Source organism: Lepeophtheirus salmonis, chromosome 7 (genome assembly GCF_016086655.4).
Source record: "Lepeophtheirus salmonis chromosome 7, UVic_Lsal_1.4, whole genome shotgun sequence".
In the NCBI taxonomy this organism is placed as follows: domain Eukaryota; kingdom Metazoa; phylum Arthropoda; class Copepoda; order Siphonostomatoida; family Caligidae; genus Lepeophtheirus; species Lepeophtheirus salmonis.
Window position 1 is genome coordinate 18,324,971 of NC_052137.2, and position 20,331 is coordinate 18,345,301.

Consider the following 20,331-nt stretch of genomic DNA (forward strand, 5'->3'; position numbering starts at 1 on the left):
TGGCCAACTTTTTAGTATGCTAACATATACACCTTGGAGCACTATATCGAATTTTATTGGGAACCAGTGGTCTAGATGAAGTTATGGAACCATATAATTTTTAATAATTCCATTAATTTCGCCCCACTGATTTTTACTTGTTTACATTTAATTTTTATTTTGTTTTTAGCAGCAAGTTAATACTTAGATAGTAACTATATCAGTAAGGGGAGACTTAAACACCATTTTTATTGGTTAACATAGTTTTAAAACTTTAGTGAGATCATTTTTGATATCAGTTGTCCGTCAAAGGTGGTGTTCTTGTACTTTCTTGTGTGTTTTTACTTTTGTCCGTTAAAAGTACATTTAGAATTTTCATTAAATAAATAACAATAAATATGGAAACTTTCCAAGGGAATAAAAAGGAATTAAAGGAATTTTGTAGGAATTTTTAACTGTGTTAAATAGGGAATTTTCAATGTTACTGTCTGGACAATGAAATATTCCATCTGGAAAGCATAATTGTAACATATTTTCTATATAATTAAAGCATTGCTTCTCTGTATGTATGTATGTATGCATACCTATGTTTGCAGAAAGTATAATTCATTTTTGAGTATAGATACTTTATCTAAGACAGTGGTTCTCGAATGGGGTACGCATACCACATGGGGTTCTTGAAGGGACACTCAGGGGTACTTGAAATTTTGAAAGAATATTTAAAAAGTAGTACATAACTCAGGGGCGTCCAAATAGGGTGGGTTGGAGGGGATGAAGCCCCCTTCCAAATAAAGGAATTCTGTTTTTTTGTAAAAAATTTAATATTTGAAATTTAATTTAATTTTCTGTATATAGCTATGGATTTTTAAACATTTTCTCTACAAAATTGAATAATATTTGAAAATTTTCCAAACAAATTTAATTTTCCGATTTTTTTTTTTACAAAAGAAATTCCAAACAATCCCCCGCCCAAAAAAAACCTTCGGACGCTCTTGTCGCTAAAGCTAGAAATCTTTTTTGCTGGTAAAGGGGTACTTGGACTAAATAAATATTTTACTAAGTGTGACGCTTTCTTGTTTTAATTTCACACTGCCTTTTGATGAGAAAAAATACTGTTTAACACTAGAACGATGAGGGTATCATTTTTGATACCCATTTGGGATTCAATAAAATATTGTAAGAAACTTCTTGATTGTATTTGTTTATAAGTTGATGAATTCTTCTAATTCATTTTATTAATCACAAAAAACTAAATTATAAATTAAAATTAGTATTCGTTTCGTTGGTACAGTGAACACTACCTAGACAGACGTGGGTATCATATTTGATACCCAATCATTTCAAATAATATGTTTGTTCTACAATTGTGTATGACAGGCTGAAGCAAGTTCAAACATGAATAAACTTCTATAGATAGGAATCGTGTACATTTCTAGTATAAATATAAACGTAGATTTTTTCTGAACTATCCATTCTGCTTCCACCTTTTATTGTGCAAGGATGTCCAAGAAAAAATTATCCATTGAAGAAATAAGACGTTATCTTGAGTGCACATCGTACTCCGATTCAGAAGGTGAGGATTTCGAATTGGAAAAAAAATGAAGAATATGTCCAACCACCTCAATTAAGTTCTTCTGATTCTGATGACTATTCGGATGTTTTTGACAAGCCTGCCGGTAAGTAATTTTCTGGAATACCATTATTAGTTTTGCTATATACTAGATGTATTTATTAAGAACTAATTGGTATATTTAACATTTCAAGAAATACCAGGATGCAATCAAGTGACTCAACTCCCGTCTTCTAAGAAACATTATCAACCAACTTATTAGAAGAGTTGGCAAGGATAACACAATCTGGCACAAACAAATAGGAAATGGAAAAATTTCAGCCCGTTTTAGCCAAGAAAACATTTTGAAGGAAGTCTCACGCCCATGATCATTTGCAAAACGTAACATCATTACAGATAAAACATTTTCAGCTTTTGAACTCTTGATCGATAATTATATTATTGATCACATTGTAAAGTTGAGGCTCGTTCAAAACTTAAGAATGATGTATGGACAACCAGCAAACGAGAAATGCTCCAACTGATTGCAATAATGTATGCGAGAGGAATTTTAGCCAAAGGGCAGCCGACAGAAGTCTCTTTAGGAATACTATCCCTCACGACAGATATAAGGAATTATTGAGATATATCCGCTTTGATATTCGTTCCACAAGATCACAAAGACTTCAAAACGACAAGGTCGCCTTGATTTCAATGGTATGGGATCGATTTGTCGAAAATTGTAAGTCATCATACAGACCAGGTGAAAATATTACCATTGATGAGCAACTATTCCCAACAAAAGTTAGATATCCATTTAACCAATATTTGGTATAAAATTTTTGGTTACCACTTGATGCATCGTCCAAATACTTGGTAAATGGATTTCCTTACTTGGAAAAAGATTATCAAAGACCAGCAAATAAATCTTTATCAGAATATGTCGTAATGAAGCTAATGGAACCATATTTGGGATAAGGGAGGAATGTTACAACAGATAATTTCTTTACGTCATTGTCTCTTGCAAATGAACTTCAGAAAAATAGGACGACTATTTTAGGAACTATGAATCGTGCTCGCAAAGAAATACCTCCTGAACTAAAAGCTACCAAACAAGCACTATTTTCAAGCTTAATCTTTGTAAATAGTGGCAAAACATTGACTTCTTATCAAGGGAAAAAAAACAAAAATGTTTTAATTTTGAGCTCTGTTCACAAAAGTGTTAAAGTTTTAGATGTACGAAAAAGGTTACCAGAATCAATCCAGTATTATAATGAAACTAAGTATGGAGTTGATATTCTAGATCAAATGGCAAGACTTTATTCCACCAAAATTTCCTCACACCGATGGCCTTTACAAGTTTTTTATAATATTTTGGATTTTGCTGGTATAAATGCTTTATCTTGTACAGAGAAGTGACTGGTAAGAAAATAACTTATCGCCAGTTTTTGAATAATTTGATTACCGAGCTTATTGGTGAAGATGATGAATCAAAGGATGATATAGAAGAAAATAATCAATTATTTCAATCACAATCAAACTGTTCAACTAAAAATAGAAGCTGGTGTGCAGTCAATTGTACAAGAAAATCACGGCGCTTAGCAAGTAAAACCTGTTGTAAATGTAAGAGATTCGTATGCAAGCCTTGTATTGGTACTGAAAAAAACAATTGTAACTTGTAAAAAATGCTAATTTCTTTATATGTGTTATTATAAAAGTTATGTTTATTTTTTTAAATAAATAATAAATCTTCGGAGAAAATAAAAATTAACACATTACTTTTATTTTTATCAACCACTAACAGTTACAAATATTAAAAAATAAATGGGTATCATTTTTGATATCCACCGTCGTTTAAGGGGGGTCGTTACTATCCGTCGTTCTAGTGTTAAGCTAAGTAATGGGTTCAAAAGTGGTATGGGGACTCTACTTCATAAAGCAAATAAAACAATGATTTAAAAAAATTGAACCAAAAAAATCCAGCATTTGCAGGATAATTTTTTTAGGTTATCTTAAATACAGTTCCTTCTATATGAGTATAATCATATAAAAATAAAGTAATATAAAGGATTTAGTTTGAGGCTAATAATTTTTACATGTTTTTTTTTTTTTTTTGTTATCCCTTAAACAAAAGAATAAACCATATATCACAGTTTTTAATTTTCTTATAAAATATTTAATGAATATCCATTGTGAAATTTCGTGAAATTTTTCTATGTTAAAAATAATCTAGTAATCTATTTGACTAACTGTAATAAGTAATGAATATTTTAGAGTTAGAAAAATTCAGAAATTCAATGTATATAAATTAGATAACTTAAATTTGATACATAATGTATATGAGACATATTCAAATTGGGTTTAATCTTCCTGCCTCAAAAATATTATGATTAGTTAAATACTTAACTTAATTCTATTTAATTTCTAAACATTTCCACGCAATTTTACATTGCATATTTATTATATATTCTATAACAAAATTAAAAGTGATACTAAATTAAATAAATTATAATAGAATTATTTTGTACGGTAAAAATTTTTAAAATAAGGTTTAATCTTTTTTCATGGCTTTAATATAGAGCAATTTAAAAAATATATTCCTATGAATATTAGCTTATAAATAAAACCCTTCAATTTAATTGATTTTTGTATAATTAGACCCTATATGAAGGAACTGTATTCAAGATAACTTAAAAACTAATTTATCAACTTTATTACCTTTAATCTAAATAGTTATTTCATTTCAAAATATTGCTTTGAATCAAAATTATACTAAAAGACAAGATATTTCAAAAAAGCTTTAAATGCTAAACCTCTGCGATTCAATGTTAATGCTGCGGTTGAAATTTTTAATAGAAATTTTTGTATTCTATGCCTTAAGTAACAATGTGATTTTTACTTTGGAGTGGGGAAATTATGTTACTTAGTGTAATTGACTTATTTATCAAAAATTGGTGGCTCTTCTGTTCATCCAATATATAAAATCAGTTATCAAATTGATTTTTATAGGCTCCTTTTTAATATAATATATTATTGGTATCACAAAAAATTAATAGGAATAAAGATTGAATGATATATGGGAAGATCAATTTAAATTTTGCATATTTAAATTTTATGTTAAAAAAATTGTTATAAATTTTCATATTACTGATTGAGAATGAAATATGTATGTAGATAACGGCCTTTTATATCACCTAACAAAAATAAATATTTAGAATAATAATTAATTATGAATATATATCAAGTCTAATTCTCAACGTGCCAATATTATTTCGTTATTTAAAAAAAAACAAAAAAAAACTATATTTTGTTTAACGAATGCAGGAAGTAGCTTAAATACCTGTGTGGACTGTCGACAAGAAGCAAGCTAAAATTATTTTCCTCAAAGTTGAGCCCGGATCACATTTGTATTCTTCTTGTCGATTTCTTTTAAAGAATTAGTTGTTTTTTTCCCACAAAAACCAAATAAAATATATTAATAAAGCAAGGTTTATCTGTATTTATAATTTATAAATGTATGATTAAATGGAGAGATATAACAATGTAGTCATATTAATGAAATATCACAGGCGTTTTGCATGTAGAATCGAGTGTATGATGCTAATATTCAACTACATAGTACTTTAGAGACTAAACTACATGTTATCTCATCAGTAACAGCGTCAAATCAGTATTTATTTATATTTCAAGCTGTTATTATTACTCTTTCATTCTTGAGGAGAGAACATCTTATGTACGCATTGAGTAACTACGTTTGAGTAGTTCTTCATTATTTTGTAGGTAAAGTAGCTAGAAAAGTAATAAATAGTTAAAAACCAGTAATCAGTAATAATAAATAAGAATGGCAATGGCAAATTAAGCATTATTTTCACTATTCAGTTTCCAAAAAAAAATACCCGATTCTCCTATTCTGATTAATCATCCTATCCTTAGTTGTTAATATTCTATAGATGCATTGCATCACTAAAGATTTAACCCTATTATAAAGTCGAAATTATTGAGTCAATCAATCATTTGATTTATCCCTTTTGCTGCTTGACATAATACGATATTAGAAAATAAGAAAACACTCAATTTAAAAGGGGAAGGGGGGGCTCATTCAAATCAATGTGACAGGAATGTGCTATGAATGAATCTTGAGATGAAAGAAAAAAATAATATGTACGCTCACCATGGAGTTAACTATTGTTGAAAAATACGATTATGTATTTTTCAATCATTTATACATATATAACTAATTTTATAAGGGTTTTAGGATGTTTCCAATATGTCCCTTTAACTCAGTGTACCACGCCATTGGGTAATTATTAGAGCACGTGTTGTTGTTTTTTTCACATAATTTTTACCCCCTCTTTTATATGTATATAGCCTTACAGGGGCGACCGCAGGTATTGGACGGGGGGGATGTAGTCCTCCCCCCCTAAGATTTTTTTTTTTTTTTGCTTTTTACTAGAAAATTTTATATATTATGCCATTTAATTTAATTTTTCCATTTTTTTTTTAAAGTTCAATTTTACAAATTATATTCTGTTACAATCTTTAAATTTTTGAAATGTTTATCCAAAAATGTATATTTGCAATTTTTTTTGAACAGCTATACATTTTGAAGTTTTTTTCTCAAAAAATTCATTATCGTACAAAGTTATAGATTTTTGAAATTTTCTGTGAGTAGTTGTGGATTTTGGAAAAATAACTCGAAAAATATATCATTCGAAATTTAAAAAAAAAAATTCAAAATAATTATTTTTTGAAATTTTATTTTCATAAAATTTGTTCATTGATTTATTTCTCTTTTTTACCCCGCTCCGATTTAAAAAAATGATTTTCTTTAAGCTTATATTTGCTAACCCTTCATAAGTACCATAAACATTGTGCCTGACCCATTATAACTCAGGATTTTTCTCAAATTCTTAAAATAACACATCTAAATTAGTAAATATAATCCTTACCTGCTGCAATGACGTCATGGCAGTGCTCTCGGAGCTTTTGAGTTGGCCGAACAGCTCGTCTTCGCTCACCCTCTTCATCGCCCACTCCACTGCAGTAGAGGCTTCTTCATGCCCCAAACTTGTCATTCCGGAGCAGATGTTTTACTTTCCAGAACAGGAACCGGTCAAAGAGGTTCAGATCTGGGCTGTAGGGGCTCTGTTTGACCGGTTCCTTCGGATCAGGAAACTCCCTTGGTTCAGCGGTAGCATAAGGACGGGCGTTGTCCCACATCAGGAGACAATCTTTCAGATGAATTCTCTGCTGTTTGAGGTTGTTGAAGCGTTTCCCGGCCGTATACAGGTACTCTATCATGGTCTTCCAGTCGGGAAATAGTGTCTGGATGGAGACTCGCTTTGGTTTGCAGGTGAACTCCATCAGGAGCATCGTCTTCCTCGTCGTCATCTTTACACGGGGGGTTGAGAACCAGGTCCACTTGGGCTCCACCCAAACCTGCCTCCGCACCGCCAAGTCCAAGTAGAACTCGTCCTTGACTAACAGATGAGACTCCAGATAGACCTGCCAGTGATCTCGGAACAGCTTCAAGAGGTCCTTACAGCACATCACTCATTGCCTCTTGTTGGTTTCTGAGAGCTGGTGAGGGACGATGCAACTGAGGACATTAATGAGCCCAAGATCCCATTTGATGATCCTGGTTACGGTTGTGTGTCGTAGGGAAACCTCAGCAGCAACCTCACGAGTACTCATTTGAGGTTTCCTTCCGATCAAACATTTCACTTGGACGACGTTTTCCTCTGCCCTTGTCTCACAGGGACGTCCAGGGCGTGTGCTCTTCTCCAGGGCAAAACTCCCACTATTGAAGACCTTCCTCCATCTCTTGATAGTGGAAAGGCCAGGGCAAGTGTCAGTGAAGGTACAGAAGAAGGTCTGTGTGGATCTGGTTGACTGTCTTTCCGAGCTTGTAACGGATCAAGAAGTAGGAGCGAAAATCATGTGTCTCCATTTGCAGCGGCCAGAGCGGTGATAGATAGAAATGGTGCAATTGTCAACTATTATAACACTTATGTGACATCACCAAACCTCTCCCAGTACAAAAACATGTTATTTATAACGATGCCGTTAGAAATTTTGAGCTATCTTGTTCACTTTTCGAGATAACGAACCTAACTCATTATTTATCGTACACCCTAATAAACTGGGATTTTGTACTACCCAAATTTATAAAATTACTTCAAATGTGTATAAAAAGTTTTTTATCTTCAGTAATTTTAGTATCATCCAAGAACCTATTTCAGAATAATTGCAGTAATTAGATGTATTTCTATAAAATTAATTATAGTTTTGACAATTTTTGAAGAAGGTTTGGTGAATTTAATTATTTTTTCCGCTTTTAAGTAGTCCTTTTCCTATTTCCCTTTTTTTTTCAATTTTAGGTATATGCGTTGCTAATACTATAATATTAGTTGTTACTCTACGAGGGACGTTTAAAAAGTATGTGCAAAGTCTGAGAGATGACACTACTGGCGCGTATCCACTATTGAGGTCTTGTTTAGTTTGTAGCATCTCTTGGAAAGGCACACACCAACTTTAAACCAGATCGGTCTATTTATTTCTATTTGGAATTCGTTTGAATCGAGGAACCAGCCGAAAAGGTTATGGCAATTGTCTTTGGGATTCCCAAGGAATAATTCTCAACGACTATCTGGAAAAAAGGCAAACTATACAGGTGCAAATTATTCATCGTTATTGGACCATTTAATAACCGAGCTGCAAGAAAAACGCCCTCGATTGGCCCACAAAAAAATGTCACTTTCCGTCCCGACAATGCATCAGCAATGCACCAGCTCACACTTCGGCAGTTGTGGTCTCAAAATTAATGGAAATAAGGTTCCAACTGGAGATGGACCTTCATTCTTCTGTCATCCATCACCATATCATGGATTTGATCAATGATTTCTGGAGTAGCAACCTTAACAGTCCAGAACATTCAGCCCATATGGTCACTCCAAAATTTTTGAAACGACTTATTAACTATTCTAATTGAGTCCCTATAATGTTTATCAAGCTTCTTTTTAGTCTCTTGAGACGTTTTGTCATTCATAAAGTAATGTTTAATCAACACACGAAATTCTTCTTCGTCTATTTTTTGAAAATCACTCCATTTCTATCATTCCAACGAATGCTAAATAGAAAGAAAATGACCGATCAGGCTGAAAGTTGGTGTTTCGTCTTCGAATATGTGCTTCTGACTAAAAATACCCTTGATATACACCAGTATACCTACTTTGCACGGACTTTTCAAACGATTTTCCTATATATCAAACTCAACCTCATCAAATGTGATAAGTACATTTTTTATAATTAAAATTTGTTAAAAATAATTAATATTTCATACAAGTTTGATCAAAAAGGAAATTATAAAGTTTTAAACATAATAATCATAAATTAAGTTAAATAGTGTTCATACACCAAATTGGTATTGTTAAGATTAATTAGAAAAAAATAATACATATTTTGTCATTATCTTGAACTCTAGGATGGATGTACTTAGAGAGTTAAAAGCATACTTTTGACCTTTTTAAATTAATTCCGTCTGATATTTATTTCTGATATGACCATTTTTTTTGTAATATGTCACTCTTTTTTCAAATAGAAAAAAGGACAATAATCATTTTTATATTTTTTCAAATTTATGTCTCTGTACCCAACGACGTCATTTTGCCAAACTATTCTGATCAATGAAGTTTTAACTTGACCTGCTTTCTCCCTTACGAGAATAGACGTTGTTAAAGGGATTCATCCCTAACTCCCACCTCTAAGTGGCCTCGTGGTTGGTGAATGCCTCCTTGTTAGATTCATACACTCTAAAAGCTAGCATTTTATCTAAACAAAACTATATGTACAGTCAAATAATGATAAAGGAAAATTCTATTTTTCAGATGGACAGTTGACTAAATCTAGATTTTTCTTATACTGAGTGGTCCATTAAAATCTGACAACTTTAAATTTTAACTTTAACACGATACTATTTACTAATTAACAAAAGAAGTTCAACAAAATTAATATTATAAATAGATGTATTTGAGCTCTCATAATCATTAATTCAAATATTAAATTTTTTGGATTAAAAATTGAAATATTAAATTTTTTGGATTAAAAATCGAAATATTAAATTTTTTGGATTAAAAATCGAAATATTAAATTTTTTGGAATAAAAATTGAAATATTTTTTGAAACATATGGCCCCCTACAGTAAATGCAAACTCCCTTTTTTTATAATTTTTGGCGCATATCGAGGGTAACACTTGCAGTGTATGTCATTCAAACACCAAGCTCTTCGAAGCCATTGTAAGCCATTGTTTGAATTTTTATGCCAAAAAATTTAATATTTGAATTTTTTTTCCAAAAAAAATTATTTTTTTGAGAATAACTATTAATTTTGTAATTTTTTTGTTAAAAGCTATTGATTTTTTAATTTTTTTTTCAAAAAAATGAATTTTTTGAGAAAAACTGTAGATTATTTGATTATTTTTTTTAATTCAATTTTTATAAATAGCTGTGGATTTTTGAAATTTTTTTTGAAAAAATGTAATATTGAAATTTTTATTTTCAAAAAATTCCAAAACCCACCCCCCAAAAAAATAAATATATATCATCCTTGATATTGGCAATTTACATTTATGTAAGTATAAATTTAATTATGGCAAGTCTATGTCATCAAGGTAACTAAATTTATTGATAAAGATATTTTGAATGTCAGAGAATATAGTTGTGGACGATTTTTACATGCGCGAAAGGTACAAATATTGCGCTTTTACAAATGTACTTATTTGCCCGTAAAATATTGCTCTTGCACTTTTTATATTTCAATTTTCAACAGGATTCTTAAAAGCTCACCATTCTAGCAAAATACAAGACGGTGATCATTTTTCTGTTAAGATAACACACTATTTTTATTCATGTACCGTAAGTGACATTATAATTATATCAAAAAAGGTTGTAATTGTGTCTTGAAAATCGGATTCTGGATTAAAATGCACAATTTTTAGGATGCTTTTGACATTATACCCAAACATGTTGGTCACATGAGATTTCAAAGATTACGCTAGTCAACAAAATTGTAACTTTACCTTGCTCTTGGATTGATACTAAATTTTTATCCAAAAAAACAACTATCATTTGTTTTTGGAAAAAAGTTCAAAAATCCGCTGTTCTTCCAAAAAAATTAAATTTTTTGAGTAAAAATTTCCAAAAGTCAATTTGGAATAGTAAATTTTTTTGGAGTAAAATTCAAAAATTCACAAATGCTCACAAAAAAATGTCGAAAATTAAATTACAAATACTAATTTTTTTAGAATAGTATTTCAAAAATTCACAATTATTCACGAAAAAGTTTCAAAATCTACAGCTGTTCTTAAAGAACTATATTTTTCGGAAAATAATTTCAAATCTTAAATTTTTCAGAAAATAAATTCAAAAACCCACATCTGTTTTACAAAAAATGTCAAATATTAAATTTTCTAGAAAAACACAAAAATTCTTAATTGGAGGGAGGGGGCTACAGCCCCTGCTGCTCACCCCCTGCCGAAGCACTTGCTTATAGATGCCTGATCTAGGTTATATACTAGAACATAGATTACTCTATACATGAAATACACGCTTTTTTTTTTCATGTTTTGACCAACTAAACTTCTGAAAACTGAGTAAATATGCCATCTTAAATAAAGTACTATGTAGTTCTTGTGATATTAATTAAAAAATAACATCAATCGAAAGAAAATTGACTTTCTGAAGAAAAAAATTAAAATGAGGATATATTTAGATTTTCTTTTGAAGATTTTATGGAGCAATTTTTTATTATTTTATTTGTGTTAAATTGCTTAGAAATTATTTTAATAGAATTTTTGCAAACATTTATTTATTATTTTAGGCAATAAAAATATATTTGCTTTGATTAAAAAATTTATAGAAACCGTTTATCTTTTTAGTAAATCATAATTAAAACAATGATTATTTTGATTGTAAGATATGCTAAATTTATAGAACATGATAAGTTTGAGATATTTTTATTAGTAGGTGGGAGGATGTTGGAGTAGTTTCAGTTTACAAACTTATACTAATTACCGTTCATCTGTCATGAGTTCCTAATATTTTTTTCTTTTGAAGCTGTTATTATTAATCTTTCATTCTTGAGGAGAGAACATCCATCATATTTATATTGAGTAGCTACGTGTGCAGGTGCTCATGAAGAACAGGGTGTGACACTCATGATTTATTGAGTAATTATCTTCTATTTTTTTAGGCAAAATTTGTCTGGTCGACGTCCCTAATAAATCCGGCAATGCCGAGTACTAATTCTGGTAACTACATGAGTGTAAGTCCTTGTTGGACTCAGAGAAGAATTGAGGATCGGAAATGGAGTTATTCCTGTGATATTGTCTCTGCTGGATATGAAGTTGGCCTTGCGTTTATTTCCTTCAACTCACAACTGCTCGGGGCTAATTTAATAAAATGGCATCAAGGCTAAGCTGCTCTCCAACTCAAAATTCTTCAAATTGTCAAGGTTAACAATTGATTTTCAATTCCCATTTTTTATATGCCAAAAATGCTTACGATTTACAACACTATACATATTGATCAGTTTTAGAACAATGTTAAGCCTGTAAAAAGGAATCATACATATTCTAATACAAGTTATCAACATCTAGAATACTTTTATTTTGAACCACCCTGCAAAAAAATAATATTTTCGCATCTATGCTAGTGTCAAAATAAATTATATTATAAACAATGTGCATCATTTCCCGAATTATTTATGTTACACAAACATGGAGTTTTGTCGTGAGGCTCATAAATTTTCATTTAATTTCCTTCAACATTCTTAATGAGTAAAAAATGTTAATATACATAAAATAATTAATATGACTTTTTTTAAAGACCAGGGTATACAATATTACATTGAATATATAGGTACATGATCCATTGAAATATTATACAAGAAGTCTTTTTAAAAATGTCCAATGTTTTAAAGACTTCTGTTGCATAAATTAAATGTCTGAGAGGTTTTGTTGTTGAATATATTATTTTCCAAAAATACATTTAAACTTTTTACATGTGGAAAAAGGAATGGAAGGGCGGAATTCAGTCTAATAGGAGGTCAGGAAGTGATTTTGAAAATTTTGTTAACTAAGAAATAGAAACAAATTTCAGATGATGCAGTACGTGCCAGTTGTAATGCGATTTGAAAGAGATTGGTTGTTGTTAAAAAGGCCAAAGATGGCAAAATTGAATAAATTTATATATTAAATATTTATATTAATCAAATTAAATGTCTAAAATTAGACTTGTAGATTTTGATTTAGAGCCAATGAATTATGGGACAATTTAAAAAAGCAACCCTTTATGTGTCGATTCAAGTTTTAGGTCGACTCGACTCAAATGAGTGAACAGGATTATATATATATATTTTTTTTTTTTTTTTTTGGGGGAAGGGTTGAAGTTTTTCTTTTTTTTGTTAAATTAGAAAATAAAATATATATGAATTATACAATCGAATAGTTAAAACATTCTCAAAAATTCAAAGAAGTAAAATATTTTGGATTTTTTTTTTAAATCCGCAACTATTCTCAACAAATTAAACTTTTTGGAAACAAAAATAAAAAATACATAGGTGTACACAAAAAATTAAATTTTCTAGAGAAAAATTTCAAAAATCCACAATTATACAGAAAGTTAAAGTTTTTGACGAAAATTTTCGAAAACTCAAGCTGTTTACAAAAATAAAATAAACTTAAAAAAAAAATTCAAAACCCTCAGTTGTTCTCAAAAAAATATTTTTTTTCGGAAAAAAGTTTCCAAAATAAGATTTTTTGAACAAAATATTCAAAGATCAATTTTTTTTCAGAAAAATTTCAAAATTCATAGTTTTAATTAAAATTGAAGGTTTTTTTTTTCATAATTTAGAAAAGTAATTAATAGTTAAATACCTGTAATTAAAAGTAATAACTAAGAATTAGAATCACAAAATAAACATTATTTTCCTGATGTCGATCCAAATTACAAAAAAAACATCCGAATCTCCAATTTCGATTAATTTTACCTATTCCTAGTATTACAGTATTCAACAAATGATGCAATTTATATTTCTATTTTTATCTCTAATGAGACAGACTAGTAGTAGGGTGGCCCTTACAAATCTTTTTTTTTTTTTTACTTTTACTTGTCTCACCCGTGGAATTCAAGATACTTGGAAGTCGATCGACGTAATTCTGTTTTCCTATTTTTTGTCACTTGAGTCATAGATTTTTCTTCTTACGAGGGTGCCCTGAAAAATTTCCGACCGAACAAAGATACAACACATTTTTCCTGAATTTTTAATTTATTTTTCAACATAGTCTCCTTGTAAATCTATACTTTTCCCAGCGATGCTCCCATCTCTATAACACGTCCAAATAGTACTTGGCGTTATTCTCTACAAAATTTTGTTCACGAGACATTTTTAGTCTTTGAATCAATTACTCGGAGTAGGATTGTCTCAGACACATCAAATTTTAACACAAGAAGCCTATATATGTCTTCTATTTTTTACTCTATCTAAAGGTTATACTTTCAAAAACACATATTAAATGACAGCTAGATACTCGAATTAGTCCATTTTCACCATAAGACGGACATCAACTCACGCAAATGACTTTTACATAACAACGTCGCGTCAAAAATGGCTGAAAAATTTGTGGGTAACTAATAACAGATACTAGATAGATGTGACTAGCTTTTATTTACGAGCGCTGCCATCTTCACGTTGAGGTCCGAAACTTTTCAGGCCAATCTGGTATATATAATTACAGTTCTTAGTGTATAATTTGTATTTAGATACATTGGAAATGAACATATTTAATTATATCTGTGGAACGTAATGAGTATTTACTTTTACTTATAGGTGAACTATAAAGTTCTGAGTGATTTTTCACTTTAATTTGACAATAAAATATACAAAATTAGGATTATCCGATTTAGATTAAATAAGCTCCGTTTATTTGGATAACTTTGTCCATTTTGAAGGCAATTTCATAATTTCGTGACTGAAGAAGTTTTCGTCCCTAATGGTAACTAACTTGACCAGCTAATTATGCAAAGGCTCTCTTGAGACCAGTTTTGTACCATCAAGGTTTTGCAAATGCTTGAAATAGTAATCATCGTTTGGTGCCATGTCTGGACTCTACGGCGGGTTCGATAGAAAATCCGATCCAAGCTCTCGGAGCTTCTGGCACGTCGTTCAAAATGTATTTGGCCTAGCATTGTCTTGATAGAATACAAAATCATTTCTATTGGACAATTTTAGTCGCTTCAGTTCGGTAACTTGCTTCAATTTGGTCAGTTGTTGACAATATAAGTCCGAATTGAGTGTTCTGCCCGATGGGAGCACCTCATAGTGGATGATTCATTTTTTATCCCACCAAACATAAAACATAACATTCATGGCCGTTAATACTTGGCTTCGAGATCGTTTGAACCACTTCATCGTGCTTTGAGGATGATTTTTTTCAGCTGTTGTTCTCATATGTAACCCATTTTTCATCACTATCAATTCGATTCAAAAGGTTCAAAGGTGTAAATTCGTGTGGCTTCTATACATCGAGCTTCTTCTTAAGAAAGCCTTTAGCAAATGGTAACAAACGGGTTCTTCTGGCTAATCTTTCAGTTCCTGGACAATGGACTAAGTGCCTGTCCAACTCCACAATTTCCATTATTTTATAAACATTTTTTATGATTGGTATTCAGAGCGTACATCATCTTTAACATCCATATTACCAGAACGGAATTGTAGGAACCACGGCTTTGCTGTCGCATTCGGTACTGTATTCGGTTAATCAACAGTATAATTTTTTTTTGTCTGTCTGCTCTGCCTTTTCAACTTGGTTGTTGTGATACTGAAGAATGAATCGAATTTGCTCTTCAGCCAGCAAAAGCATGTATTTCTATATTAAATAATTTCCCACAATCTTTTCAAGAAGCATCAAAAATAGACATTCTGATGGGATTTAAAATTGCAAAGTAATACTGGTTCCATCATTAGTTTTCACAATTGAGCTCATAATTATCTTTTCTCTTTTTTGAAATTTTTAAAAACTTGTTGTGTATTTCTTCAGCATCTTCATTAAAATTTGATTCGAGCAACATTCTCATGGAATGGGCATAATATGAAATTATGTGGCTTTCATGAGTGGGTAAAAAAAATTACCACCGTCGAACATTGAGTTGTCTGCCAAATCGTGAATCGAAAAAATACTATTTGATAAAGCCAACAATTCCAATTTTCTGGGTTCTACAAGGATTTTAAAATAAAACTTCCTATAGCAATTTTGTATCACAATGTCCATGGTCGAGGACAATCAAAAAGACGGTGTTTCTTTCGATAAAATCCTTTGAATTGCAGCTAAAGATGGAGAAAGTTTCTCCAGATGATTATTTTTTAAATCTGTTCCAATTGCAAAAAAAAAAAAATCACATAAGGCAAATGTATCACGGACTTAATGAGATAGTGGATCACCACTCAATATTCGGATGTCGCGTAAGATAAATTAAAACTTTTTGGTATATTTTAGGGATTATTTTGGCAAGTAGGGATAGTCTCCATCCACACATTGGGTAAATATCCTTGCACCCATAACATTGGGTCTACAAGCTGTATTACAATTAAAACGCTTTTGTATATATTTGGAAATGCGAACCATATGCGTTCCCGATTTAGATCGAGGAAAATTAGCTCTTTCACCACAAACAAGCCTTTGGCAGCTTGTATTGAAGAGTTTTAAAATTTATTGTGGGTGAGTGATTTTTAGGCCACATTCAATAATTTTGTTGATTAGAGTCGTCGATCTATATAATCAGATCAAATTTTTAAGTATTTTTAATTACGTCTCAGCTATCTCTAAGGTACGAAATAGGTTTGCAGTATCTTTTGTAACTGTGCGTAAAAATAGAGAACTATAGTCTTAAACATCTTCAAACTCCTTTTTGGAACATTGATTTTTGATATTTTCTAAAAATATATTGTAAGTTGGTGGATCTAACCTTGTAAAACAATAAATTAGGGATCTATTTTGGTTTAAAAGAAGGGCTGAAAGAATGAATAAAACGTATTTGTAGTATTTTTATAAAAATTTTGTCTCATCTGCCTACCTGGGTATTCTAATCGGGGCCGATATAAGTCTCTTAACTCAAATATAGGTTCTAAACTCTAGTTAAGATTCTGGTGCATCCTAACTCATGCAACAAATTTGAATATATAGCATATAGTTGGCCAAAATAGGTCCATAAAATATTGGACTGTATGTATATACCTATGAAGTAAAAAATTAATTGGAGATTTTTGTTCAAGATTGTTTTTATGTTGACACAGCAAATATGCATTTATTATAAATATGGTTTTAATATTTTCAATTAATTACAATAATTGATTTATTGAATTGTGAAGCTATTGTGTGCATAAAATAAATAAGTTACAATAAAGAAATTGTATTTAACTTAACTCACATATTAAATTTATGTAATTTAAGAAAAATAACTATAAATGCTTTACCACAAATATAAGTCTTCCTTTTTTATATACGAAGTTGTAAATTCAATGCAATTTAAAAATGAAAATGTAACTCGTGTGGTTTTAACGACATTTTCCTTGCTTTAATGAGCACCTATAAATAAAGTTTTTTTATTTTATTTAATTATAATTTCTTAATAGGTAAAATATTCCCTTTAAAGAACCATATGGTACTCTGTTATACCTAAAATATGTAGTATCAAGACTAAATTAAGAACAACATGGTTTTTATTGAATCAAGACAAAGACAACTCAAAACTGATTAGCCAAATAATGTTTAAATAGTATATTAAGCTACATTTTTTACTCAAAATGTCCTCCTTGAAATCCTTTAGTAATTAGTCACATAAGTCCATCATACGACTGCTATTTATCTCTCAATTATTTCCAGATTACCAATGTCAAACTATTTTTCTACAATTTTTTAAATGAATGAATCAAGAAAAAAAAATAAAGGGGTTGAATCGAGTCTTAACATTTGTTTTTTAACTCACTAAACAAAGGAATATGGCGCCACTATCAATTAAACTGAGTCAACTGTTATTATTTCTTCATCTCTATTATCCAAATTTTGAGAGGTTTAGAGTAATTTTTTTACAATTTCCCGATGAGGAAAATGCCGGATTGCTCCCAAAAGTAATTAGGAAGCAGACTGGGACCGCGAGGAAGACAATCTGCAATGTTTTTATGGATGGATGACATTTTAAATCAGATATAATTTATAGTTTTTCTTTTATTAAAGAGGATAATGGGATTTAGGTAGAATCTCCCAAAGAAGCATTATCTCATAAAATTAATGCATGAATATATATCACAATATTGAATTTATGTAAATATCAAATGCTATTTGAAATTAATTTACTTATTCATGCAATAAATTTATCATCATCAATATACTTTCCCTCATTTGATGTATATCACATAAATAACTAAATTATATCTCGCAAACTTTATTCCAATTTTTTTTATCTGCAGGAGAGTTACTACATCTATCATATGTCGACGGGGGGGCTCTCGCAATTGCCTCCAAAGCACTCCAATTAAAATTTTTGCAAAATGTATAAACGCTACTTTAATACATATGGATCGAGATCAAAACATGGTCAGATTGCAAAGATTCGCCCGAGAACTTTTGCCCAGGGAACTGTCGCCCTCATATATCTGTATATATATACAATAGAATTTCTGTCCTTTGTGGGTGTCCATACCGTTGAACCTAGAAGGCTGAAATTGTACATGAGTGCTTTTTTTAACTTAGTCAGGAATATACGATATTGGCCATAAAAAGCATGTTCAAGTACCAGTCAGTGGAAGAGGATCCCCAAATAGCTGAATCCGTCACTACTGAAAATATGAAAATGAAGAGAAACCATGTTTTGATACAGGATCTAAAAAATCTTATTATCATGTAAAAAGTCAGCTCCATAACAAGCAAGTAAGAATGTTGCAAAAAATGCATTATAATATTAGGGGGAAAGGCAGACACTTCAATAGTAGTTGAAAAATGGAAATATTAACTTTTGGCATTATACTATATTTATGAGGACAAAACTTCCCCCAGTGAAAATTCCTTGATTGAAACATCCTACAACTACGTACGTATATAGGTTCGGTCAGGTGTGAATTCGGGCCATCTTCAACTACATCATGAACAATAAGTAAATCATTTAACTCGGTTATTTTAATTTCAAAGTCAGAGATTGGGCGTTAGCTTTAAGGTAGTTGCGTTATTTTTAATTCAAAACAAGTATTTACGGTGGAAGAGACCCAGAGGAACACCATTATTCAATTGGCTTTGGGATACAGCCTAGAGTACATAAAGAAGATGCTCGGGTATTCAAAGAGCACAGACTACGAAATCTACAATCACAGGAAAGAGGAAGGACAAATAAAATAAAAGCCCACTAGTCCCGGAGTGATAAAAAACGCACTCCCAGATTTCCTGAAGGCCTGAAACGGTGTGTGAAGGCATCTCCAGGGAGTCTGATTAACGGGCTTGCAAAAAAGCGCCAAGTAAGCTATGTCACTATCTACAGGGCCATAAATACTGACCTGAAGATGAAGTCATACCTCTTCTACAATAGATATATCCTTAACAGACAAAATGAAGGCCACCCAGGCTGCCTATAAAGAAAATTGCAGAAAGATTTGAAGTGCTATGGTAATCAAATCAGCTTTTGTTCGGATGGGAAGCAATGAACTGTCGACAGATCCCCCAAAATCCAGAACGACAGATGGTTGGTCACAGAAAAGCTAATGTCTCCCCCAGAATTCCATGGATGACTTCTTTTAGGGGAAAATAGTGCAGAAGGGATCTGCCAATTCACACAACAGCATCGACTCCTTGAAAGCCGCCATCATCAAGTACTTGGACAAAGTCTCCCATGCAGACGTGCTCAAGGCCTGCAAATCCTTTAGACCTTGTATTGAGCGAATGGTTGGCAAATTTGACGTACACCTTGAATGAATTTTTTCTTTTGTATTATTAAAACTTATAAATAAACAATCAAACCTCTACTGCTTAACGTATTGATCAGGATGCAGTGAAAGGTGATACAGATGTACCTGAAATAATCTGTATACATGTATAATAATTTATTTCAAAGAACTCTGTAAACTATAATTTTTAAGCCTCAATAATTCCTCCTTCCAAAGTAAAAAGGTTATGTGATTCTAACTGTGTTTTGTTTGTAGGAAGGGTATTTCCTCTCTCCCAAATAAGAAACGTTTTGAATCACAGAACCTCTTCATTTTGAAAGAAGGAGAATTATTAAGGTTTGTAGATTATAATCAGAGGCGTATGCAAGAGGTGGGTCGAAGCTCTCCACCCCACCAAGCAACGGAATTTTGTTTTTGTTTTCTGAAAAAAAATTGGTCATTGAAGAAATATGGTAGTCTTGTTTTGAGGTATCCCTGTATTCAGATTATGTAAAAAGAAGATTATAATTTATAATTATATTATTCTGGCTATGTTTAATTAGTCGTTAAATATTTATTGCACTTTTGCAAATTGTAAGAATGATTTATCATGATGAAAAAATTTTACGCGAAAATAGAGGTAATTTTTTTTTTTTTTTTTGAGATTTATTTTCTTACGAAAATGTCATACATGCAAATTATGTAGCCGAGCAAAAAATTTAGTCTTTAAATTTTTTTTTACTGCTGCATAATTTACCGGAATTAAACCTTTTGGGTTTTTGAAATGTTTTTCAAAAAATTTAAATTTTGGATTTTTTTTCGAAAAATTAATCATTTT

The 20,331-nt window shown here is 30.9% G+C and overlaps 2 long non-coding RNA genes across 2 annotated transcripts in view; both read left to right on the forward strand.

Moving 5' to 3' along the window:
• Nucleotides 1–1,817, forward strand: part of LOC139906033 (uncharacterized) — a 32,124-nt gene extending 30,307 nt beyond the window's left edge. Inside the window, exons 2-3 of the long non-coding RNA XR_011781230.1 lie at nt 1,479–1,655; nt 1,744–1,817. This is a non-coding gene — a long non-coding RNA (uncharacterized lncRNA). The remainder of the gene's footprint in view (nt 1–1,478; nt 1,656–1,743) is intronic.
• Nucleotides 1,818–8,379: 6,562 nt separating this feature from the next.
• LOC139906034 (uncharacterized) lies at nt 8,380–12,266 on the forward strand. Its single transcript, XR_011781231.1, has 2 exons — nt 8,380–8,821; nt 11,778–12,266. It is a non-coding gene; the product is annotated as an uncharacterized lncRNA (long non-coding RNA).
• Nucleotides 12,267–20,331: the final 8,065 nt, after the last annotated feature.